The sequence below is a fragment of the Nyctereutes procyonoides genome, unplaced genomic scaffold (assembly GCF_905146905.1).
Source record: "Nyctereutes procyonoides isolate TBG_1078 unplaced genomic scaffold, NYPRO_anot_genome, whole genome shotgun sequence".
Taxonomy (NCBI): Eukaryota; Metazoa; Chordata; class Mammalia; order Carnivora; family Canidae; genus Nyctereutes; species Nyctereutes procyonoides.
The window spans coordinates 72,990,559-73,017,076 of record NW_026575142.1 but is presented as its reverse complement, the minus strand read 5'-3'; the positions used below and the strand labels follow the sequence as shown (position 1 = coordinate 73,017,076).

The 26,518-nt window shown below is 46.3% G+C and overlaps 1 protein-coding gene across 1 annotated transcript in view; it reads right to left on the bottom strand.

Moving 5' to 3' along the window:
* The window catches only part of KCNMB2 (potassium calcium-activated channel subfamily M regulatory beta subunit 2), a 90,687-nt gene extending 66,256 nt beyond the window's left edge, over positions 1-24,431 (bottom strand). The window contains exon 1 of the mRNA XM_055307696.1: positions 24,318-24,431. The gene's annotated coding sequence lies outside the window, so the exon portion shown is untranslated. The remainder of the gene's footprint in view (positions 1-24,317) is intronic.
* Positions 24,432-26,518: the final 2,087 nt, after the last annotated feature.

The window sequence follows — 26,518 nt, the reverse complement described above, 5'->3', positions numbered from 1 at the left end:
GGATGCTTCGTTTTGGCCTTTGCCGTCTACCTGACATTTAGCGTAGCACAGAGTAGGGGCCCTTGAAATACTCACCAAGTGAAAGAGTAAAAGCCTGTGATGCATTAACAAATGTAGAGTATCACTACTTCCTTCTTCTTTTTTTTTTTTAAAGATTTTATTTATTTATTCATGAGAGACGCAGAGACAGAGAGAGAGGCAGAGACGCAGGCAGAGGGAGAAGCTGGCTCCATGCAGGGAGCCCGACGCGGGACTCGATCCCGGGACCCCAGGGTCACGCCCTGAGCCGGAGGCAGGCGCCAAACCACTGGGCCCCCCGGGCTGCCCTCCTTCTAATCATCGATATCACTATTCCCACTATTCCCTTTCTTCCAAAGACTAATCCCTCTCGTACCAGGCTACACAGTTACAGAAAAGGACCTTCTGCTAGAAAACTGAGAATTCGTATTATAGTCATAAAACTGAGTGGTTCAGATTTCTTTTACTTGAAGGACTCAGAGAGCAAAAAGGCATTTCAGGTTATTGTTCCATATTCATCATGTCAACAGTTTACCAGGCATGCCGAACTGTAAAAGGCCCATTATAGCTTCATTTAATGTGAAATACTGTGTTGTTAACTTGCTGTATTAAGTGTATTTCATCCTAACCATAGTAATTTCAGAGATCGCAGTCTCTTTCCATCTCTGCTAGTAGTTAAAAGAAGATCTAACTTCTATCACTACGCACATCACATGCCAGTGAATATTGACCTTCTTGAGGGTCACACGTCTGTCCACTCTAAATTAGGATCTGTTAATGATACCATGTCCCGGGTCCCCAGAAATAGATGTTTTTACGCTCTGACTAATGTTGCGTTCTCTTCAAGCAATGCCCTTCTTTTTCTGGCCCCAAAATTCGCAGTAAGACCGGTGGTCGATGAATCTGAACACTTCTCCAGCTTCCCCTTGATCCTCCTGCATTAAATACTTAAAATTTAATGCTGGAGCTTACAGCGCCACAAGCTCCAGGGAGAGAAGTAAATGAAAAGCCAATCTTTGGGCTGTGGCCCTCGCAGGCTTTCGGTCGGAGCCCCCCCCGCCCCCCGCCCCTCGTGGCTGCTGGACAGTTTGCCGCCTGGACGCTCGTCAGAACTTTGTGGTCGACACGATGCAGAGATCGGAAAACGTCGCTATTAAAGAACTGCAGTGAGCAGGGCTCTTTCGGGCCAAGTCCGTGTGCACCTGCAGAATTGTGTCAACACAGCAGGAGCCTGGGGTTCCCGTCATCTGTGGCAGCACTTGAGAGGCTATGTTTGCTTTTTCTTGGGGAAAATTCAGAAGATAAAAAAGCTCAGCTGTTGTGAGAAGTTCTGAGCCTCTGTAGCCTTGGAGGATGGAGCCATAGAGGAGACGGGGAGGGGGGGCATGGGGCGGAGGCGGGGGATGAACATAGTCTGCTACCCCACGCGGCTGACAGGTTGCCATCAGAATTTATTTTTTTGTTTTTGTGCTTATAAAAACTTAGAGATTAAAAACTTGATTTATCATTCTGACACGTTTAGACGCGTACTGTAACTGCTATACTGTGACTATGACTAGACGGGCTGTAGCTTTGGGGAGAGGCCGTGTGTCCGTTTAGGCCGCAGCCCCCGCCCTGCCCCTTTGCACAGCCTGCTGCCCTGCTCCGCAGCACACAGTGGCCCCATCTTAAGGCCTCTCTTCTCTTTACTTTCCACCCAGGAATCTCACTCACTTTGCAGACCAGACTTGGTCCTAGTACTTCCTCAAGACCCCACTCCAATGAATAGGTGGCCTCCCCTGCCCCGAGCCCTGCACGGCCAAGACTGGGTGCCCTCAGCTCAAGCGCCGGTCCCCACCTGGCAGGGCAGGGTGGCTACCTTCCGGCCAGCACATGCCAGCTCATGCCACATGCCGTGATGGGAGACGTGGTGCCCCTCAGCCGTATTGAAACAATATTGCAAAGGCCATCAGCTCAGGCCCTTTTGGGGGAATCTCCCATCCCCAGCCATATGCCTGGTACTCAGGTAGGTTTGTCTTCCTGCACACGGAGGGCATCTTTTGACAGTTCCTGCATCATACTCCGAGCTGCTCCCTCCTCAAGGGCTTTCCATGCACGCCTCGTTGCTGTTTAGGGAGGCAGAGAGAAGAGCCTCGGGTTCAACTGAGAATATGTTAATTATGATGCTGACAAACCTGCCTTAATGGGGCGATGGGGCTTTACTGGCTTTACTTAGAAAACTCAAACAAAGCAGACAATTAAAATTTTACTTGCATTTTCACCTTGACCAGAGAATGATTATTATCATTATTATTATTGCTATGAGTTGAATAATGACACATTAGGGGACAGATGGGTGTAGATTTTGAGGAGCATCCAATGTCATTCCAGTTATTTGTTTTGCCACAGTCACGACTCCAGAAGCATGGAATGAGCATCAGATCAGAGAGATTTTACCGTAGCCCAGACCTGGGCGTGCAGGTGCAGAACCCGCCTGACGGACGCCCCGGCCTGTGGGAAGGGAACGCTGTGCCACTGGAGTTTTATGAATGTGAGTAGCATTTGAATCTTCCTAAACGAATGAACCTAATTTTCCTAATCGTTTACTGCAAAGTAATTTTAACGGCTGCACCCCATGAAATATATACTGACAGTGAAATCGCCTTGAGAAGGTGTTCTATGACTTCCAATGCTATGATCCCTTGGTGGAAGGTAGTTTTATGATGGATATTAATAGTTGGCCCGACTCTCCTTACCAGCCCATTATGTCCATAAATCGGTGCATCTGCAATATTTAAGAAAGGTGAATTTGTTAAAACTTAGGTTTATTCTTTCACATAATGATCTTTAGTGCTGGGCAGGTGTTTATTAATTATGCAGTCGTGCTGAGCGTCTCCGCCACGCCTGGACAACCCTCAGTGTAGGCCATGAGCCTCGGGTCAGCTGTGAGTTGGGATTTACAGGAGAGAGATTTAAATCACTTGTAAGGCAAGTTCACTCTCTCAGCAGGCACCGACTGGCGGTTGGCTGTCAGCCTGACCCCAGCTAGGCTGGAGGGCGGCCAGCAGGAGGAGGATGCAGGCTGGCTCTTAAAGGTTTTGCGTTCTCAAAGTTGAATGGAGGGTGTGGACCCTTTGTCCCAAATCAGAAGCCGCAGAGAATATCAACACCTTCCCTTTTCAACCCCAGCCCAGAAGCAAACAAAGCCTTGGAGGGAGAAGAGCCTTCATGGGAGAAACGGGAAAGAAAGCCCCGTTCTGAGGGGCAAACCGGAGTCCATTCAGGAGGGGAACGTGGAGCAGGAAGAATGGATGGGGATAGATTTGATGCGGGTTAAGAGGCCCTTACAGAAAACGAATACAATCAAGGGGAAAAGAAAAACAAGGGTTGTCTCCTTGTTTCGTCCTTCCTTACTCCCTGGGAGGGCAAGTGAGCCTGCACTGAGTTTTTACCATGCGCCATGCACTGTGCGAGTTTTGCACACGTGCTGCTCCGATTACTTCTTAAGATGGCCCGCTAAGTTGAGACCATTTTTAGGGAACGGCTTGTGACTAGAATGGGTGCATAACGACCAGAACACCAGGATGCAGTGAAGAGGGTGTTATACAAATACAGCTTATCTGGCTCCAGACACAGACGCCGACACCTCGACTGCAAATTCACAAGCAGGTTCACTCATTTGTTTAGCAAATATGGAGACCCCAAGATGCGTCCGGCACTCAAGACTATTGCTCTCTCATTTCTTTGTTTTTGGGCTTTAGCATTAAAGCCCAAAAACAAAAACTCTCTCTCCTTGCCTTTTGCTTCGTATCCTTGTAAGTTCCCCTAAACGTGTCACTCGTGAAGGACTGAGGATGATGTTGCATCCCAGGTCCACTGTTTGGGAAGTGAAACGTTTTGTTACGCTGAGCCTCGGATTTTCCTCCTATAAAGTGGAGAATAGTAAGACTCTGACCTCGCGGTGTTGGGTGGTTTAAACGAGGTAACACTTCTGAGAGGATCCGCTGGGCAGATGGTAGGTGCTTAGCATAGGCGCGCCCGTTAATGTGCCCGCAAGATTCTTTTTGTGCAGCAGAAGCTGATCCGGACACGTCTCTGGAGAACAATAGTCCTGCTGATGGTGATGATGATGGTGAATAACGATGAGGAAAATCCTTAAAAACAGAAGGGCCAAGCTGGCTGCCTAATCATGTGTTTTGTGTGGTTCACCCAAGGTCGAGAAAAAGTAGTTGCCGATATTTAAAACGAGACGACTTTGTATAAAAACCACGATTTTTTGATTCTCTTGGAAAGTGGGAAGACCTGGAGGAAAGTGGGAAGACCTCAGGAGGAGGCTGGTGTTGCCACATTAACGGGGGCCGAGCAGTGACCTATGTCCTGGTGCGGGTGGGATAGTCTGGCTTATCCCTGTTTCCTTAGGATAATTAGTGCTAACACACCCTTTCTTTCTGGTTGGAAACCATATTTTATGTGCTCCCCTCGCCTCCAGTGTGCTATAGTGTCTGTCCACTTACCTCGACTGTCTGTCACTTTATGTGACCCGCCTGCCCCGCTGAGCATTTGAATTTGTGACCTTTTTCTAAGGGCATCTTACTCCTCTTGACTTTGTTCCAATAGCATACTGCTTTCCAAAGGCTGCGTCAGTTTGGAGGTCGGGAAGATTTAGCTTCTCTCCCTCCAGAAACTACATTCACCAATCACTCTTGAATGCAAGAAAAGGGTAATGTCCTGTGAAGTGGCACCTGCCCTACGGAGAGCTTCCTCCGGCCTTGGTAATTCACTGGAAAATTTGGTCAGACCCAGACTGTCCAACTAGACAATTCATTTAGCTCTGCAAGGAAAAAAAAAATCTGGAGTCATCCCCAGAGGCAAATTCATTGAAACATTTAAGCAGTGGAAATAAAATATTATTTCCATGGCAATCCAATAATGGCCGGGTACTGTTATAGAGCTCCTTTCCTTTGACATAGGAGTCTCTCCTTCAACATGCCGCGTGGGGTGGGCAGAGATGTGTTTTTATGTCTAGTTTTAAAGGTAAAAAAGCTGACTGAGAGGTTAAGCAACAGAGCCTGACGTCACATAGCCCCTGGGTACAGAAACGGGCCTGATCTTCAGTTCTAATGAAGCTCCTGCATCCCCTCTGCTGCAAAATGCATGTGTGCACACACTGCTTTTCGTTTTCTAAGGATATTTCTGTAATCTAGAGGCCCCTTTTACACACACACACCACTTATGGCCTAGTTACATATCAGTTGGTCCCTGGGATACAAACTATATGACCTCGCCATTACCCTCTGCATGTTGAGAGCTGGGGCAGCTCAGTAAATACTCATTGTAGGCACACCATGGGCTGCATGCGGTCGCTGACCCCAAGACACTTACAGGTGAGGAGGGGAAAGGGACATTAGTCAAATAATCACAAAATATGTAATTAGAAGTTGTAACTGGGTGGCTCAGCAGTTGAGTATCTGCCTTTGGCCCAGGGCGTGACCCTGGGGTCCCGGGATTGAGTCCCGCATCGGAGTCCCCACATGGAGCCTGCTTCTCCCTCTGCCTGGGTCTTTGCCTCTCTCTCTCATCTCTCATGGATAAATAAAAGAAATATTAAAAAAAAAAAAGAAGTTGTAGCCGAATGGACATTATGGACAGTGCCTGCCCATGGAGGATTTTGCATTCCAGTGAAGGAAAAGGACTAGGAGTGGTAAGAGGGCACAGGGCAGGGGGTGGGATGGGGGGGCCAGTAGGGTAGATCTACTCTGAAAAGAAAGCTGTTCTTAGCAATTGAAATGTGACTTAAGAGCTAAAGTGGGGCTGGGGGTTCTAAGCAGAGGAAAGAGGATGTGAAAAGGTCCTGAGGCAGGAAGAAGCCTGTCTTATTGGGAGAAGTTGTAGATAGAGCTCCGACAGGGAAGGGGAGGGTGTTTCAACCCGAAGCTGCCGGCCCATATCCAGATCACATGGGACTTTGGGGCCGTGTTAGGATCCTGGTCCGTGTTCTGAAGGCAAAGAAGAATGAGTAGTAGTTAAGCAAGGGAGCAGCAGGATGAGATTGGAATTTTGAGAACCTCAGTGTTGTTGATATTTTAAAGTACAAGAGACTGAGGGGGCAGGGCCAAAGTGCATGTGCACGTGTTATAACGCTGGAGGGGCTGGTGGCTGGACTGGGGTGGGGGGGTAAGGCTGGAGCGCAGACTTGGGGTGGGGCTAGAGGCAGTGTCAGGGGGACTCCAGGCTTCTGCCTTGGGTGGTGTTGGTGTCATTCATGGAGTGTGGGGGTGGAGAGGGGAGGAGCTGTGGGGAAGGCGGGATTAACACTGAAGAGTTGATACCAGTGGTTTGTCAGCAGGCGAACGTACCAACAGAAACACGTGTCTTCTGATCTCACGGGGCGGGGCGGGGGGCATGTTGCTGCCAATTTGTGGCCATTGAGTAGATAAACATGTACTGGCACCTACTTGGGGTTTTACTAAATATCAGTATTGTCAGCAGCTTGTTATTTCCTATTAACAGCGTCTTCAAGGTGAGCATCTTGGGTTTCGCTGGCAAAAGTCATGGCACTGGGGATCCACTTAAAAGAATTTTAATCTAATTCTGAATAATCCTCTCATGTCCGAGCTGCCTTTCCCGACATTACCCTCCACGCACATCTTATGTGCGGCTCCCTTAAACCATTATGCAGAAATCTGTATTTTTTCCCCCTCGTATTAAACCGTCATTGTTTTCTGTTTCCATCACTACTTTGAAGGCTTCATGAGGGCAGGGACCAAGCCATACCCACGTTTGTTTCCTAGCGTCCGGGACATGCCTGCACGTGGGATTCACACCGCAAAGGGTTGTTGAGTGAATGTCTCAGCTCGTGGACAAGTTTTATATTTGTCACTCATTTGTCGCAGTTTTGTCCCCACTTTGTCCCCACCGCAGTGACTGCAGGAGCACTTTCTAGGAAGTGGCGAGGAGGAGGTCTGAGACCTACACTGAAATATTTCAAGAGGCAGCTCAGTGAGCGCAAGGAGAAGCTGTGTTAGCAGCTTGCGGCGTGCACGGGTGCTCAGAACCATTAGCGGCCTGACGCGGGGAAGGGGTGCAGGTGAGGTCCCCACGGTGCCGCCGCGACGCTTTGGGACTTGGGGCGGGAGAGACTGGGCCCGGGTCTTACCTGAGCTCTGCCCTTCGATGGAGCAGGGAGACAGTCTCCTGTGATTGTCCTACAGGCCCCTTTTAACCTACCTCGGCAGGGCTCATTCGCCACAGGGCGTGGTTTGGCACCTCAAAGAATTCAAAAGATGAAACATGCTTGTTTAGTTTGTTTTTTAAAAAAAATACTCAGTATTGTTCCTCTCCCTGACTTTCCAGCTTATCCTTGACCATATGCTTGCCGAAGTTCCACGAGGGACCTGCAGAGTGTGGATATCCAAGGGGCTCCCGAGAGGCCCTTCCTCCGAGAGCGGGCGCTATGAATGTCGCGTGGAGCCACCGCCCGCGGGCGGCCCGTGGGCAGAGGTGAGGGGCCTCCGGGGCTGGCTCGGGCTCGGGCGGCTCGCGGGGCTTGGTCCTAGACATTGGTCTTCAGCCGCAGAATGGCCAAGTCCAGAAAGGAGACTACAGGCTCTGACAGGAAAGACAAGAAAGCCCAAGTGGCCGTGATCGACGGAGCCTCAGTCTAGCGAAACAAGAGCAGAATTTAGAAGCGGCCCCTTCTAAGACGCCGGCATCCGCTGTGGCCCTGTGGCCTTTGACATGGTGGGTTCTTTTGGATAAGCCATCTTTTACGTAACACTGAGTTTTCCTATGTGGCATGAAATGGATATTTCTACTTAATTGCTTTTATTAAATGAACGCTACCGTCTTTGCCGTACTTAAAGATTTTCAAGTTACTGTGCTATTCTGGAAAAGGCATTTGTTTGGTGTCGAGAGCAATGTCGGGTTTGCAGCCAAGCCCTGTTATTCACTGGTCTTGCACCCTCAGGTACATCGTGAGTATTACGAGGGGATTGTGGAACGTGTCAAATGTGCAATAGATTTTATTTGTACTCACGTAAACATCTTCTTGGCCATAATTGGATCATCCTTAATGGCGGATACAGCAGTATTTTGCAAGTATTTTCTCCCCCGTGTGAGTCATTAAAAACTCCTTCCTTGCAGTTGCTGAGGTCTAAAACCTTGACCCTTAATTTCTCTCAGATCCCACACTCAGCTGGTCAAGACATCCCCCTGGCTCTACTTTCAAAATAAAACCGGAATCAACCACTTATTACTGCCTCTCCTGCTACCACTCCTGACCGCAGCTACCATCACTTTTTATTTGGATTACCACAGTGCTCTGGGGCTCTGATTTCATTCCAGAATCATCCACAGAAGCCGGATGATCACTTAAAAATTGAAATCAGATCGTATCACCCCTCTTCTCAAACCTTCCATTGACCACCTATATAATCCAGAATAAAGGTCAAAGCACTTAAAAGGGCTGACGAGGCCCAGTGTGATTTGGCTTCTCATGACCTCTCTGACATCCTCTCCTCTTGATCACTGTTCACATCAAGTGCCTTGAGTATTTAAGGTTCCGGTCCAAGTGCCTTGAGTATTTAAGATATGCCTTGTCTCAGGGCACGGACTGTTCCTTCTACTGAAATTACTTTTGTTTCGGCTCTTTATACGGACAACTTTGTTATCTGCTTCTAAAATGTCACCTTCTCAGCAAGACTTGTCCTGACCGTCTTCATAGAAATTACAAACTTCTGATGCAAGCCTCCTCAACTCCCTAATTTACTCTTGCTCTATTTTTATGACTTTTTGTTATGGAAAATTCCAAACATATACAGGAATATAGTACAATGAAACTCCAAATATCACCCAGCTTCAACGATGATCAACTATGGCCAATCCTGTTTCATTTACCCATATCCACAACTTCTTACTTTACATTATTTTGAAGCAAATCCAAAATCCTATAATTTCACTTGTTATACAGTCCCTTGTCATTTTTTATTATTCAGAATTTTATTTTTAAGCACTATATGTATTTTAATATGTGCACATGTGACATATTTTATGCACATAGATTAGGTGGGTGTTTAAGGACAACACAAAGTGTCTACTAGAAAATTATAAAGTGCAGAACTCCAAAACTCATGTGATTACATTTGTTATACCGTCAATTCTCATTAGTTGTGGTAGTTTTGTTCTACAACGTTGCTACAAATACTGAATTAGCAAAAACTGAACCATTGCTTTTAAGGGAAACACAAGATTAGGATTCTAAGAGCACCTGGTCACGTTTTTGCCAAGCAGTCAACACACAACTTTGTTTATGTGTGTTTCTATTTAGAGACACCTTTTTAAATATATGTTGTTGACTCGTTAACATTGAACTCACAGCCCACGGTGCTGTAACTCATGCCCGAATGAAGGAAGCTTAATAAGATACATATTTTTTCTCCATACGGTACATCACAACCTTCTTGTGCTTAGGAACACTACACAGGGCATCAGCACTATGCTTGGGGGCCATTTAAAACTGTAAAATCACTCATAAACGGTACAAAAATATGAAAAATGTGGCACTAAATCATGAAAAGGACACTTGTTTATAGTTATGAAAGTTGAGACAAGAAAGCAGATCTTTGCCTTGACTTTAGTGAAAAGCTCGTGTGCATGTGACTCAACTATCTTGCCATGGTGTGCACGTCTGTGAGTGACTGAAAAAACATTGTGAGGGTTGACTTTGGGGTTCCAAATAAACTGTGCCGTGTAAGAGAAACTGCAAATACGGAATTTGCAAATAATGAAGATTATGTTTTAATATTAACAGAAAGAGCTTCTTCAAAAACCATATCGCAATATTATTTCACCAAAATTTTAACAATTACTTAATATCACCAAATATGCCGTCATTGTTGCACTTGCCCAATTTTTGCTAAGTCTCGTTTAATCTATAGATTCCTTCTCTACTACTCCTTTTTCTTTCTTTTTCTCCTCCTTACCTTTTTTTTTTCCCTTGCAACCTTTTGCTAAAGAACAGATTGTTTTCCCATGGCCTGGGTTTTGCTGATTGTCCTTTGGTGTTGTTTAATATGGTCCTTTGTGTCCTGTACTTCCTGCATATTTGTAGTTAGATGTATAGGCTTAATCCGTTTCAGGTTTTGTTTGTTTCTCTTTTTTGAAGAGATTATTTTATGAGTCGTATTTTGTACTTCCATCAGAGAACACATAATGCCTGCCTCTCGTTTTGTCATGCAAAGAGCCATTGATGCTCATTTCTTAGATCATTGGTTCTTAAGTAGGGTTCTTAAGTGATTTTTCCTCCCAGGGGATATTTGGCAATGTCTAGAGACAATTACCAGCATCTGGTGGGTAGAGCTGGGGATGCTGCTAAATATTGCATAATGCACAGGACAGTCCCCCACCCCAAAGAATTATCCAGACCAAAATTTTAGAAAATGGTGACACTCTTATTCTATCATTTCTGCTTTTTTGATTAACTGAAATACTTTTATAGAGAGAAACTTCCCTTCAAAGCTTAATCATGAGCTTCAGTTATGCTAAGATACAAATCATACAGAAATGGCAGGATTTAAGCACAGTGGGCTCAATCTTGTCCCATTTTCAGCCAGTAGGCACCTACTCAAGTAAGTACCTGTTGTGCTCTGTTTTCCTTCCCTCCCTCCTTTTAATGAAATATATAACTTATTTAATATATTTATTATATATTATATCTCCCCCCCCTTGGAACAGGCATATTTCTTTCTTTTTATGCTATATTTAAAATAGCATATCTAAAATAGTCTCTGGCGCCTAGTTGATGCTTAAATATGTGTTCAATGAATAAAGAACATTGAGAGAGGAGAGTACTGTTTTAGATTGTGTGATCAGGGCTAGTTTCCCTAGAGAGCACATTAATGTAAAACATGAATGACAGGGGATGCCAGCCATGTGAAGAACTGGGGACAGAGTGATCCAGGCAGAGGAAAGGTTTGACACAAAGGCTCTGCTGCATGCGTTAGCTTGGCTTAGCTGAGGATCGAAAAGAAGACCACTGCGGCTAGAACAGAGTGGGTAAGGAGAAATAGTGCCAGGAAGAGTTGAAGAGGTAGGCAGGGTGAAGATCTTTATAGGCCATGGTGAAGAGTTCGTATTTTATTGTTTGATGGTAAGAGATTGGAAGGTCTTAAGTAGGAGAAGCCTTCATGCCTTCATTTGACTTCCCTTTTGAAAAGAAACGGTCTGGGCGCTGTGTGAAGGAATGGCCTTTGGGGGGCAAGGGTGGAGACAAGGAAACCAGTTAGGAAGCTGTTGGTGTCCTTGAGAACTAGGTGAGCCGGGGGTGGCAGTGTTAGGGGAAAGAGAGAAATAGTGCAAATATGAAAAACTGAAACACGCATGGATTCTCACTTAATAAGTGCAATGACCTAAAATGTCTAGTAGGTTATTACAATAATAAGCAACTGCGCAATGGGCAAGGTGTGCAGCTTAATCATTTGTGGATCAAATGGCACATGAAAACACAGTTTTACAGCAGCACATGATTGCCATTTGTGTTTTCAAATTTTTTTTCAGTCTCTAAAAATGGTTGGGTTGTACTTCCCCATTTCCTTGTGGTTGGTTGGGCCAGTGAGTTGTGAATGGAGGTGGTGATGTGTGTCACACTGGGCTATAGCATTTCCATATGTGTCAGCGTAAGAGTGTCTAGAGGATTCATTTTCACTGAGATGGTGAGATTGTGGCTATTTTGTCGGTTTGGGGCCCCCTTCCCAGTGGCCACAGTGGGACCCACCCCCACCCCCTGCCAACAGGCAGGGGACATGTGGCACGAATGAAGAATAAACTCCTGCTGTTGGAAGCCACTGAGATTTTGTTTTGTTTCTGTTTTAATTGCAGCATAATTTAGCCTCCTATGACTAATACATGGCGTCAAAGGCAAAAATCTTGAAGACAGAAAAACCAAACCATCTTCCCGGAACTATACGAGAATGCCCACTATTTACAGACAATCTCTACAGCCTGTTGAAATGTACATAATAAGCTGAGATGAAGAAGAGTAGAAAGTATGCCTGGAAATGGGGTCTTAAAAGTGCAACATTCTGCTGAGTGGTCATTTTATCAGTTTATTTAATAGGAAAAAGCACTTTCTGAAAGAATCTTTGACCTGGCTGAGGTCAGCCCGGCACTGGGCTAATTGAAAATCCTACCACATAAAATACAGAAGTCAGGAGAGCTGGAATCCAAAAGAAAATGACTTGAAGAAAGAAGAGATTTCAAGATCATAGGTGGTACTGGAGATTAAACAAACAAATGCAATAGAAGAAGAGGTGGGGAATTAATAAAATACCTGTCTGGACTTTGGTCGGCTTCCAGCTGCTGAACCTGACTCTGGAAGATACAATCATCCCAGTCATCTTTCTAATCAATACTGTGAGCTGGGGCCAAATTGCTTGTAGGGCACATGAAACACAGTCCAGGAGAAGCTGACGAGGCCTAGACACCGGGATGCATTTACGGTCACTTACATTGTGCCACGCTTTGGTCAGTTTCAGTACAAATAGAGTCCTAAGGAATTTTCTTTTTTCTTTTCCTAATGTCCTAGTGTCCCCTTGGTTAACAAAGCTGACTAGAATGTGGATTTTTGTTTTTGTTTTTGCTTTTTTTTTTTTTTTTTTGCAATGATTGCTCAAGATTTGCTAACCTGGCACCAAATAGATAGCTTCTTTGCTTGTTGGTTTTTCCTACATTTAATTTCTGGGAAATAATGTGATAGGCTAGAGTAAAACACAAGCCTCTCTTTTAAAGAGTTAACCAGACGGTGCCTGATGGTTCGGTCATTCAGGTCAAAATCCTGGAGTCCAGGGATCAGGTTCTCTTTGGGCTCCCTGCTCAGTGGGGAAGGGGGGAGTCTACTTCTCTCCCTCTCCCCTTCCCCGCTCATGCTTGTGTGTCCACTTGAAGCTCTCTCTCTCCCTCAAATAAATAAATAAAATCTTAAAAAAAATAAAAACCAGGCCTAAATATGCACTTACCAACACTCAGCCCCTGGATTCTCAGCCTCAAGAACAGAACAGGAGGCTAGGTAAACTTGCAGGAGATTGAGTTAGGTGCACATGATGAAACAGGCATTGCATGCCTGGGGAGCTTTCCAGAAGTGGAGAAGTTTGGTAGAAGTTGAGATCCCAAGTTTGAAGCGCATTTGACCTTTTTTTTTTTTTTTTTTTTTTAAGGTAGAGGGTATCCCTATATAAAATGTCATTTCAAGGAGCAAAATTGCCCCTGGGGGTGGAGGCAGGCATCCTCCTACTGTTAAAGTATAGCCAGTGGAGAGGGAGAACTCAGCTGAGGGATTGCTGAGCCCCCCACACCTGGTGTGATAGAGGCTGCTGGTCGATGCCGCTTGCACGGAGCCGACAAGCACACAAATTCATCCCAAAGTCAACCTCATCTCTTTTGCTTCTTAAACAGACGGCACCAGCATGATTCATAACTTGGCTTAGAAATAGTCATTCATCTGATGGTGTCATGGGAAACATTGCTTGATGCCTTCTCCCCGACACTCTTTGGTGAAAAATAAGCAGTTGCATTTCCTTTCTGCAATTTCTCCCCTTCTCCTTGGCCTATCATATTTCCCAAAATAACTTCACTGATTCACTGGAAAGATTTTGTGGATACAAACATGTCTTTAATGTGCTTTGACTGCTGGATCTAAAGATACGCATGCCGTGAGGGTCCACGTCTGGGTGAAGTCACCCATCTTCATTATGCCTGATTCTCATTCCATCTCTTTAATGAAAAATCACAGGCAGGAGACCGAGTGGAATGAAAGCGCAACGTTAATATGCATCGTCAGGGTCAAAGCCTGTCCCAGAGCCAGGTGTGAAGTGATGGCCCAACGGCCGTTCCGTGGGGCGTGTGAGTGAATCCATCAACAAGCACACTCACGGAAGAGTCATTCCTACTTTCAAGGCACTCACAGTCTGTTGCAAGAAATAGGCGAGGAAGCAGATGGTGTCGTGCTTCTGAGCAGCGGGATGTACCTGTTGTCAGCGCGCCGTGCGGAACGTGGCGGGGACTCACAGAAGGGGCATTTAACATCGGTGCCCCACTGGGCTATAACCGAGCGCTGCTAAGTGGCTTGAAATGACACCAAGCATTATCTTACGGTTCTGTAGGTTGAAAGTCTGACACAGGTGTCATCAAGTCAAGTCTAAGGTGTGTCCGTGGGGCTTCTGGAGAGAAACGGGTGAACCGTTTGTCCTTTCCAGCGTCCAGAGTTCGTTCGCATTTCTTGGCTCGTGGCTCCCTTCCTCCACCTCTGAAGCCGGCGATGGTGCATCTCTCTGACCCTCCTCCCTCGGTCACATCTACTTCTGACTGCAGCCAGGAAAGGTTCTCTACTTTTAAAACCTTATGTGATTAAATTGGGCCAACCTGAATCATTCAGGACCATCTCTCGCATCTCTATTAACTATCACATCTGCAAAGTTGCTTTTACCTCATGTAAGGTGACCTATTTTCTGGGTTCCAGGGATTAGAACACGGGCATCTTTGGAGAGCTACTATTCTTCCTATTACAGTGGAGAAAGAGAAAGTGAAGGAAAGCCTCCTAAAAGAGGTGATATTTGATTTGGGTTCCAAAGGCCAAATTGAATTGTCAAGGTGAATATGAGGGATCGGGGGAGAGGAGGAAAAAAGGAGAGAAGGGAGACATGAGGAAAGGATTCTAGGCTGGATGGAACCTCAGCTTAGGTGGGGGAAACACGTCCTGGCGTGGATTCAAGGTATCGTGAAAGCTGTAATTGATATTCCCTTGGTCTTTCAAAAAGGTATGGGACTATTTCCTATTACCTCAATAAACCCCTAAACAGTTAAGGGTTTTGCTATTATTAAATTACTAATTATTGTTTAATTAGCAGCCCAATGAGGGAGGTAGATACTAGATATTTTTAAATGAATATTGTTTGGTTTTAACTTGCAAACCAGTGGTCCCTGGCCAGGACAACAATGAAGGGGTAATCACAACCGGATGAGAAAATCGAATAAAAAGAGAACTAGAGCTGCAATATGAGAGACAGATAATATGCCTTTTCCGTTAATTGTGGGAGAAAGACTAATTATTAAAAATAGTGACAGGCTATCGTCTTGTGCTATGTTGTCTCACTATCTCATATCGTCGTCAGCATCCATTTTATGTTTGTGTAGCAGCTTCTACCTGCAGGCAACTGTAGAAGTGTTAACCAGTAATATATTTGAAACTCTATTTCATAAGAAGACAAGATAGAACAGACTCTCATCCATTAAAATAACATCAATGTTCTTCAGATCCAATGTAAATGATTAGAAAATATCTAGAGAAATATTTGAAGAAAAAAAATCCTGTGAACCCAGAGTTCTATAACCATTGAAAATACCCTTCAGGAATGAAAGTGAAATAAAAAAAAAAAGTTTCAGGCAAAGAAAAACCAAAAGAATTAGAAAATTAAATTATTCAGAGAAAAGAGAATATATACCAGAAGGAAACTTGGGACATCTGGAATGAGGAAAGAACAACAGAAATGGTAGGTAAAGTAGTCAAATGATATAGGTAGGTTAAAAGCAAAAGATTAGGAGATGATGCACCATGCAATTATTAATAAAAAAAACCTAGAATGGCTATATTCATATCTGGAAATGTAGCTCTTTGAGCAAAATAAGTTACCAGCATAAGAAGCAGCGCATTACATCATAATAAGAGTCAATTCACTAAGAAGGAATAACGGTTCTAAAAGTCACATACTTAACCACCAAGTTCAAAATACATGAGGCAAAACTGAGATAGCCAAGAGGAGAAATGGAGAAATTCACAATCATAGTTAGAAATCTCAAACTTTCTCTCTCAGTAATCCACAGAAAGAAGAGACAAGAAATCAATAAGGACATAAAATATCTAAACAATATTATCAACCAGTTCAATCCAATTGATGTTTATAGAACATTCCATCCAACAACAGCACACGAAGTGTTCTTTTCTAAGTGCACAGGAGAAATTCACCAAGATAGATCCTACTTTGGGCCAAAACAAACCTTAAGAAATTGGGAGAAATGGAAATAATACAAAGGATGTTATCTGACCATAATAAAATTAAACTAGAAGTCAAATATCAGGAAAATATCAGGAGAATCTCCAAATACCTCAAAATTTTAATTTTTAAAATTTTAAATTCTCTAAATTTCCTCTTCTAAGTAACACCCATCTGTATGCTAAAAACAATAAACCACTGATGAATGGAACCAAAGAAGATAGAACTAGATGGAGAGATGTACTGAGCTTATGTATGTATATATTAATACATAATATTATATAGTAGATACAATTATGTATATGTGTAATATAGTAAAAATATCAATTATCTCCAAATCGATCCAAAGATTTGGTGCAATTCCACTCAAAATCCTGGAGGAGTATCTTAAAGGGACAGGAGGTCTGCTGCTAAGTGTTGTATGAAAAGGGAAGGGAATTAGAATAACCACAACACTCAGGAAAGTGAAAAACAAAGTCGGAGGAATAATACTACTGATTTTGAGATTTACTATATAAAACTATAGTAGTCGGGGCTCCTGGGTGGCTCAGTGGTTGAGCATCTGCCTTCGGTTCAGGCCATGACCCTGGGGACCCTGAATCGAGTCCCACGTCGGACTCCCCACAGGGAACCTGCTTCTCCCTCTGCCTGTGTCTCTGCCTCTCTCTCCGGGTCTCTCATGAATAAATAAATAAAATATTTTAAAAAAACTATAGTAGTCAATCCACTGTGGTATCAGTGGAAGCATAGACACATAGATAAATGGAACTAATTAGAGTTCAGAAATTGTTCCACACAAATACAGTTAACTGATTTTTTTTGTTTATAAAAAGTGCAGACACTTCAATGGAGAAAGGATTGTCCTTTCAACAGAGATGTTGAAACAAGTAGACATATAGATGGGAAAAAAAAAAAAAAGACCTTGCTGAAACCTTATACCATCTTATACAAAAATTAACATAAAATGAATGATAAGCCTGAACTTACAGCATTAAACTAACAAAATTTTAGAAAAACACAGGAATAAATCTTTGTCGCCTAAAATTAAGCAAAGAGTTCTTGCACAGGACACCAAAATTCATCAAAATTCATCATTTTTGCTTTGCAAAAGATTGTTACGAGAGTGAAAATACAAGCTATAGATTAGGAAAAAAATATTTGCAAATTATGTATCTGATAAAGGGCTTGTATCCAGAATATATAAAGAGCTTTCAAAATTCAACAGTAAGAAAAGAAAGAACTTTTAAAACGAGCAAAATCTTAATATATAACCAAAGTAGATCTGAAGATGGAAATTAGCATATGAAAAGATTCAAACATCGTTAGCCATTTGTGAAATTTGAACTAAAAGTAAGACAAGAGAGCACTACACCCCCATAATGAGGCTAAAACTGACAATTCATGCTCTGTGCTTTACAGGATATAGGAAAATTGGAATTTTCATACATTGTTGGTGGGAATGAAAAATGGTACGGCCACTCTCCCCCGGTACGGCAGGTCCTTATAAAGTCATGTACACTCAGCGTATGCCCTAGTCATTTTGTTCTAGGACATTTATCTCAAAATTTATCTCAAAAATGAAAACTTAGGTCCACACAAAAACCTATACACAAATGTGTAGCAGATTGGTATAATCCCCATAAATGGGAAACTCCCCAAATACCCTCCAGGCGATGAGGGGATAAACAGCTACTGTATGTGCCGACAGTGGGATACGACTTGTCCGTAAGAAGGAACAGACCATGCCCATGACGTAAATGAATCTCAAATAAATGCATCGTGCTGTGCTCATGGAAATAAGCCAGACTCAAAAGACGACAAACTGCATGATTCCACTTAAATGTCATCCTAGAGAAGACACAACCACAAAACGGTGGTTGCCGGAGGCCAGAGGTGGGGCAAGGATTTGAGTGCAAAGGAGCATCGAGGGAACCCTGACCGTGGGGCAGGTCCCAGGAATCTGTACATTCGTTAAGATTCATGGAGCCGAAGGCCAAACAGCCATAGTCACTGTGTGATCATTTTGAAACAGGAGAAAAAGGAAATAATTTGAATATCAAGATGACAGAAGGTGAGAATCCGCTGCACGTCCCCCAGTTTACATCACATTTTTTATGTTGAACAGGAGAAAAAACATAAAAACGGTGAACGTGTTGGAAATCATACGCATTCCCAGGCCACTGGAGGAAAACGGGTTTTGGAAGGTAAAAAAAAAAAAAAAATCGAAAAGAAAAAGAAATCCACCTTTGGGATGGAACAGAAGGAAGACAAACGCTGTGCGCTGCCCTCTGAGAGCAGGCGACTCCCTCCCGAGGGCCCGGAGCAGGGCCTCGCTCTGGCCGTCACCGTCACCCGGGCCAGGCTGCAAGGCCCCTCCCTGCCCACGGGCGCCAAGGGCGACGGGCTCCACCGCGGCCTCACCAGGATGATCTTGACCGAGAGCTCGCTGGACGTGCAAAGGTCCTCCCTCCCTCGTGCTGAGCGGCCCCCGTGGGTGCAGCTCGGAGCCACGCAGCACCCCCCCCCCCCTTGCAGGCCTCAGCTGCTGGAGGGAGACGCCAACACTCCACAATCACAGGGGAAAGACTAGGGCGCATGTTAGGGGTGCAAGAAACTGGGCTGGGGTGGCACGCGTGTGCTCTGTGGGCAGCCCCGACGGGGAGAACTGGGTGGGCCCACCTGGTGTCGGTGCTCCTGGGGAGTTCACGGTGCTTGCCAGAGCCGTGGAAGCTATCGGTCGGGGTTCGTCCTGCCGTTGGGGGCCCGCGGCCTGAGGCCAATGCACTTCCCCGCCCCCAGGAGCCCCGCTATTCTGGAAGGGACAGACCTTTACATTCCCTGGTCTGGGAAGTGCCTAGCACACAGCAGGTGCTCAATAAGTGCTCGCCGAGGAGGCTGATGGTGCAGACCTCATAAGCCTATAGGACCACATAAGTTGAAGGTGTTGCTGCGTTGGTGGAGGAGCTGCCTCCCCGAAGCCACCTTCTCTCCCACATGGAGAGGCTGGTTGTAGGCCCGAGGGGGTGGGCGAGGGGCGGGGGGGCGGCGGGTAGAAGCCCCAGGCCGGGGCGGGGAGCTCAGGAGCCCGGGACGCGCGGCACCAGGCGGCCCGACCGGGACGGCTCCTGAACACGCTGCCGCTGGGGCCGGGCTGCGGAGCAGCTGCCTCGCCTGAGAACCCAGGTCCGACTAGATAAACGAGAAGAAAAGACATAATGGAAACACCAGTCTCCTCCCCTTCACGTTTCCATTTATATCCGACACATCGTGATGTTGACACAGATGTATTTTAGGTTAGACACGTCGGAACTCGAACGGCTCATCTTTTTTTCTTTCTTAAATTGCTGAAATTTGCCCAAATGTAACACCCGTCCCGTAATCCTGGCAAGCGGATCATTTACCTTACTCCGAAAAAGTAGTGTTTCATGTTCTTAAAAGCGATGCCTAACGACAAGCACTGACTCTACTGCTGTCTGTAGGGGATTTCAAGTGGGTCGCTCAGGAGGCCGCCAGCCCGGGGCTCGCCACCGCTCGAGCTCCTGCCCGCAAGGCGGCCTTCACGCCAGCCCCGGACTCTCTTTTAAAATCCCCTGCAACTGAAGAGAGCAGGCTGGACCCTTCACAATCTCTCTGTAATCACCTCCGGAATCAGCAAAGTGGTCGGAGGTGTGTGTCCTCTCTTGTCGGTGCCGCAGAAGCGCCGGGCAGACGTGCAAAGTCCCAGGACCAGGGAGGAGCTGGGTCAGGAGGCAGCACACGCGCGATTCCTCCACGGGATGGTGCCTCCCTGGCCACCCCGAGGGCACAGCTCCGTCTCACGCGGACGCGGCCGGTGCGGCCTCTGCAGCAGCAACACGGGCCACCTGCAGGCCGACAGGTGCAGACCCTGCTGGCCCGACCGAGGGGGCGTCCTGATCCCCAGCTGGGCTCAATCCCTGGTCTCTGCTCTTCCCCGCCCATGAGCACACGAGGCCTCCCCATGTCCCCGCGGGCGTGCTCCCCCTCTGCCCCGGTACCACCCCGTCTCCCGCGCCAACATGCCCCCGGGCCCCAGGACCCAGTCCGAAGCCACCTCCTCCGTGACTCCTTCTGTGCTTGTCCCCGGGGAGAAGCCGCCCCTTCCAGGCCCTCGCGCGACCTCCAGGACACCCCGGGCCACGCCCGACAGTCTTGCTCTGCAGTGACCCCTCCAGGGAAGGACCGCGACTCATCGGAACAAACACCGGCGAGCCTGAGGAATATTTGCTGAATAAATATTGAAAGAAAATGCTTTTGGGTGAGCCTGGAGGAGCGAGGGAGAAGGTCACATCCGCCACATGCCCCTGCGTGCGCCACCAAGGTCGGGACAGTGCAATTCAACCACAATCGGGAATCTTTTCCTTGGAAAACTAACATCAAGTTTTCCTGGCTAGGAGCTATCCCGTAGGGCTCCAGGTCCTCATGGATGATAGAAAAGTGTGTGGGGACCTGCAGGGCCGACCAAAGTAATCGTAAGATCGTAATACGTAGAGGGAATTTCTAGGTTTCTTTTTCTTTTTTTTTCTTTTTTTTTTTAAAAAAAGCAGACTAAGGAGGTGGTAGAGACAAACGCCCTCCAAGGCCAGGGCTCGGGGTCTAGGGCCCGGGCTGTCTACTTGGGGTCACCCTGCAGCGCTGCCGTCTCCTCCCGGTGGCCCATTGGAGGGCACCGTGGGGTGAGGCCATGGGAGGACGTGACCTCTGGGGCCTGCAGGCTGTGGGAGCGCCCGCTGCCTCCTTCCTGGCCGGTGGCTTCCACGGCGGAGCCCCCGAGGACGCTGCTCTTGGCGGCAAGGCGTCCCTGGGAGCACCTGGAAGGGGTGGCGAGCGGCTGAGGCCCCTCGAGAGCCCCGGAGGCGGGCGGCCCAGGGAGCCCAGGGACCCCATGGCTGCCAGGGTCAGGCCGGGCTGTCCTGCTGGCGGGGCCTGGAGCCCCCCGATGCCCTGTCCCCTGCCCTGTGCACGGGGCCCGTCTGCAAGCCCATCGAGGCCGCGGCCTCCCTGCAGCTGTAGCCGGAGGGTCCCCCGGGGGCAGCTTGGTCTGGGCAGCTCAGAACAGGGGGGCTGGGGCACCCTGGGGTCGGGGGAACATCCCTGGGGCGGTGGCTGTGCCACTCTGTAGGACACCCTTCCTGTCTCAGTTTAGGGTTCCAGATTTGCCGGCCTGGAGCCCTAAGGCGGCCTCGGAGGACCGCGTTTGCAGCAAGCGTGGGTGACATCGGGAGCACGTGAGTCCTCGTCTTCGTCCTCAGCTACGATGTCACTTTTATTTTGCGCACTCGTTCCACATCCAGGCGGACCAGCGTCATGGCACCTGCGGACCTTGACTTGTAGCTCTATAACCTCCAGTGACCCGAGTCCAGGACGCACCCGGGACCGAGGTGCAGTGTGTGTCGGGCGTCGGCCTACGTCCGACAGGGAAGAAGGATAATATAGACTCAGGCGACAGGACAGAGAGGCCCTGACATTTGCAGAGTGATCCTCACGAGCCGAGCCGAGCGCCGGACGAGCTTCCTCCAAACATGCCCTGAGGACGAGGCGTCCCAAGGCTCCAGTGTTGCCCTGATTGCTGCGGGGAGGCCAAGCGTTGTCTGAGACCGAGGGGCGCAGCTCATGCGAGCAACCACCTCCCTCCCCGTGGGAAAGATCCAACGGAACGTGTGTATATAGTAAAAGGAGCACTAAAGATGAAGAATATTTAAAAACGAGGGCCCGTCTGTGCTCCCTCCCACTCTGCAGCTGCCTTTTCCCCTCTGGTTGCTTTTAATTTCAAACACGGTGATTATTATTATTATTATTATTATTATTATTATTATTAATTTTTGCCACTTGCTAGCTCGCAGGATAAAATGTGGAATTTCTTTAAATAATATAAAATACCACTTGGAACTCCAGATTGGAGAGGCAGCCTGTGCAATGGCCACGGCAGCAAGCTCTGCCCCCGGTGTTTACGGGGCGAACCTGAATCCCGGCTGCGACCCTTATCCCGCGTGTGACCTCGAGCGCGTCATTTGCCCGAGATCCCCTTCTCTGGGGTGGAGATGCAGCGGCGGGGGCCCACGGGCTCTCATCAAGCAGCGAGCGTGTGCACACCTGACCTCGCAGCCCGGCTGCGGCGCGCGGTCCTCAACGTCTGCCGACAGTGGTGTCTCCCCGTGCAAACGCCGCGAGCCCAGAGCCCCCGCTTCTCCACCTCGTGTCCCCCCCAGACCAGTGGCAGCGCCTGAGAAACGTCTAATGGACATTCGTTGAGCCAGGGTGACACCCACGGCCTCTCCGGTTACTGTGGCCTCCTCCCCTGGACTGTGCACGCTATTAATTAACACTCCGTCTCCTGGGCTAAGTTTCCAAAATAACAGGTGGATTTTTAATCAGTCCTGAGTTACACCCATTATCCACGGCATCTACGGATTACGGCACCTGAGTGGTTGGGCCCCCTGATAAATAGGCTATCTTACGATTTCCTGTTGGAGAAGAGGCCCGGCGCCAGCAGGTGTACCATCGATCTCCGGGACTGGACGGGTGCTGGGGCGGGAGCACTTTATTTTTATTTATTTTTATTTTATTTATTTTATTTATTTTATTTTATTTTATTTTATTTTATTTATTTTATTTTATTTTATTATTTTATTTTATTTTTTGTAGCACTTTAGAACTCAGAGGCGCAGCAGAAGAATTACTGTCCCAGCAGTGACGTGGGGAGCGGACGAGAACAATCCCTGCTCATGGACACACTGGCGAGCGTCTCCTCTGGTCCCCCCGACCGGGGAGCCGATCTGCCCTGGTCCCCGTCACTACGCTGCGTGTCCAGGCGTGGAGCCAGGGGTTCAGGGAAGCTAAGTTTCCTAGGGAACCCTAACACGATCTGAAAAGACATCCTCTTATTCCCAAACCTGCGCTGTCTCTGTTAAATCTAGCCTGGCGCATAGAAAATTTTCAGTAAAAAAATAAATAAATAAATAAAAATAAAATAAAAATTAAAAAAAATAAAATTTTCAGTAAATGGCAAATATTAAAAAAGAAATAAAATAATAGACTTCACTTCTTTTGACTGGCCAGAGATGATTGTGGACGTGATGCTGGGCCTGTTTTTCATTTTAAGTGGAATTTTAGAACTTTTCTGAGGGTTCGGTCTTCTCTGGCTTTTGGGGGGTGAAACTAGGTTCCTGGGAAGAAAGGGCTTTATCGGCCGGGGGATTTCCCGCGGCACCGAGTGAAGCTAATTGTGCCGCTGGGCTATACTGTGTCCTTCCCACAACCCGCGCCAGAAGCCCCCGGACGCCCGACGGGAGGCTGCACGGCGGTCCTGCCCCGACCAGCAGTTCACCCCTTAAGGGTCAGGTCTGCAGCGGAGGAGATGGTTTTGGCTCTAAGTTTGCTGTTTCCTTTTAACAATTATTTCAGACACGCTATATCTAAGCAACAGTCCAAAAAGCATAGGAATGAATAATTTTTTTTAAATTTTTTTAAATTTTTTTTTTAGGAATGAATAATTTTTAAAAGGAAAAAATAAAAAAAAACCCTACTACAGAGAACTATAAAAAGCTCTTTTTTATTTTTTTATTTTTTGGTCTTTCCTTAAATATAACCCGGAGCCCTTCTGGGGCCTGTGCGGGCTACGCGGGCGTGTGTATCTGGAATGATGCTCAGACACGTGGCCAGTGGATTGTTTCCCCAGAACTGGTTGGATTGGGACTCCGCTTGCGGGCTCAGACTGGGGACTGGCATTCTCTTAGACCTGGGACCTTGGCCACATGGGAAAGGGCCTCCGTGTCGGATTAAGGACTTTGGAGACGTGGCCCAAGGGGAGTTTGTGCTACCTCGGATCTGAATTTGAAGAAGGGAAAAGGGTGGTGGCCGTCGGTCCCCGGAGTGGAGCTCCAAAGCGGAAGAGGCCTGAAACGAATATAAGGGAAGGGAGGAGAAGGGGGTAGGAAATATCAGAAAGGGAGACAGAACATGAAGACTCCTGACTCTGGGAAAGGAACTAGGGGTGATGGAAGGGGAGGAGGGCGGGGGGTGGAGGTGACTGGGTGACAGACAAGGTATTTTTAAGTAAAAGTTCTCACTTTTGTGAAAGGAGAATGTTTGTTTAGAGCAGCTCTTTGCAAGAGAATTTTTTTTTTCGAGAATGATGGCGATGCTGTATAACCCGGGACCAATCGGCACGTAGCCCCAAAAGGCTCCAATTGGACACTTGAAATATGGCTAGAGAGTCTAGGCTGCAGAATTTTAAATGTAATTAAATCCATTTAGCCTCACCTTTGGGTGATGCCCAAAACATTTTGTGAAAGGCAGAAACCAGGGAAGAGATGATGTCTTATTAGGTGAACTTTCTCCCCCAGGACGGCCACCGCTGTTCGGAACCCACAGAGATCATTGTTTGAGACTGTAATTTATATAGAAAATTAAACAATTATAGAAAATTATAGAAAAAAAGGGCATGCCATTTTTTAAAATTATAATTATACATTTTAAATTATAAATTATAGAAAAACGGGCATGCCATTTTTTAAATTATAATTATAAATTTTAAATTATAGAATAAAGGGCATGCCATTTTTTTAAATTATAATTATAAATTTTAAATCATAGAAAAAAAGGGCATGCCATTTTTTTTAACCATGGTACTTGAAATCTAAGTGTTTCCCATGGAGGATGGAGATTTTAAATAAAATTACCTAAGTGTTGAAACCTAACTGTTTCCCATGGAGGATGGAGATTTTAAATAAAATTACCTAAACATAAAAGCACTTCATCAACTACTAACGCTGTATTTCTCAAATTCCAGCATTATAAATTGAAAGGATTCTCTTCTCCAGGGGATGACATTCATTAGTCGATAAAGAAAAGCATTTCTTTTATTGTTGAGGAAATACACCTTAGACCCTCCTCCTGAATATTCCTTGGGCCTTTAACACTCTGGGAACGGTGTTGATTTATGCCATCAGTCAAACCACCCAATTTCTCACTTTAATATCTTATAATAAATGCTTGAAATTACTCACAGATTACTTCCTTTTGAATTATTCAGTATTTGAAAAAGAGCTTGGGTCTCAAGCCAGCAGTGGCTCACGTGGTAGAGCCAGGATCTCCACATTCACGTAATAAACACACGGTCGCAGGAACAAGGCCGGCGGAGGACGTTTATGCCGTTCGCGTGACTCTCAGAGCTAGCGTGACCCACGTATGCTATGTTTTCCCGCAACTTTTGGCCCAACATTAACTGAGTAGCATTAAAGGATAAGGCTCTTCCCTCCGCCCCACCCCCATGATGAAAACACTTGTATTCTTCGTAATTTTCAACCTGAATAATGGGCTTGAATGGCTGTTGTTTTTCTGGGCATCTGAAAGGGATTTTTGGGGTCTCCACATGACCACCTGACTGAGGTGACGAGCTGGAAGACAAAGGGGCACAAATGGAGAGCTAAAATATCTCCCTGTCCTTTCTCTCTTTCTTTTTATTTATTTATTTTTCCTCCCAAGCCACATCCTCTCTGTTTTCCGAGAGCTTTAGGAATAGTGGAATGGCGGAAAGCACGTAGGCCAATCCCAACTTCAAAAACATCTTGGCCCCGGGGCCCTGTGCTCAAGTCCAGCTTCCTCTTCTACAAAACAAGAATACGGAGCATCCGGTAGACACGGAAACATCAAGGCTTTGGTACCCAGCAAACGGGAGCCCCGTAATAAATGGTTATCTATGTTATTGGTCAGACTTCACGGTCATTCTCTTTATCTTCTGATCCTCTATCCATTTTTGTTTTCCTTCCTTTTTTCCTTATTTCTTTCCTGTTAATGTTAGTCATCCGTTTCATATTCCTCTTGTCTATCTTAAAACTTTATTTTTATTTTTTTTAAAGATTTTATTTGTTTATTCACGAGAATACAGAGAGAGGAGAGAGAGAGAGAGGCAGAGACACAGGCAGAGGGAGAAGCAGGCTCCATGCACCGGGAGCCCGACGCGAGACTCGATCCCGGGTCTCCAGGATCACGCCCTGGGCTGAAGGCGACGCTAAACGGCTGAGCCACCTGGGCTGCCCTATCTTAAAACTTTAAAGGAATAAGGCTATTTGAATAATTAAGTAACCTTCATCCCTTTCTTTGTCTAGATTTCCTTCTTCAGTTTGCTAATAGTCCTCCCTACTAACTAGCCCATCTCTATATTATATATTTTAATATAATATATATTATATATTTTATATTATATATTTATATTTTAAAAATATTATAAATTTTAAAAAGATGGTAAATTTGAAGATACCACTAGGATGAAGGTATTTAATATTTTTTTTTCCCTTTACTCTTGCTGAAGTATCCACTTTATGTCAGGCCCTGGGAATGGACACCTGCAGTAAGGAAGGGGTGTGAGGGCTGGGCGCCCTATCTCCGCTGGCTTCTGTGAACAGAGCTTTGACAGTGATGGGCTCAGACTAGGTTCCTATCCCTTGATTAACAGTTTTCAG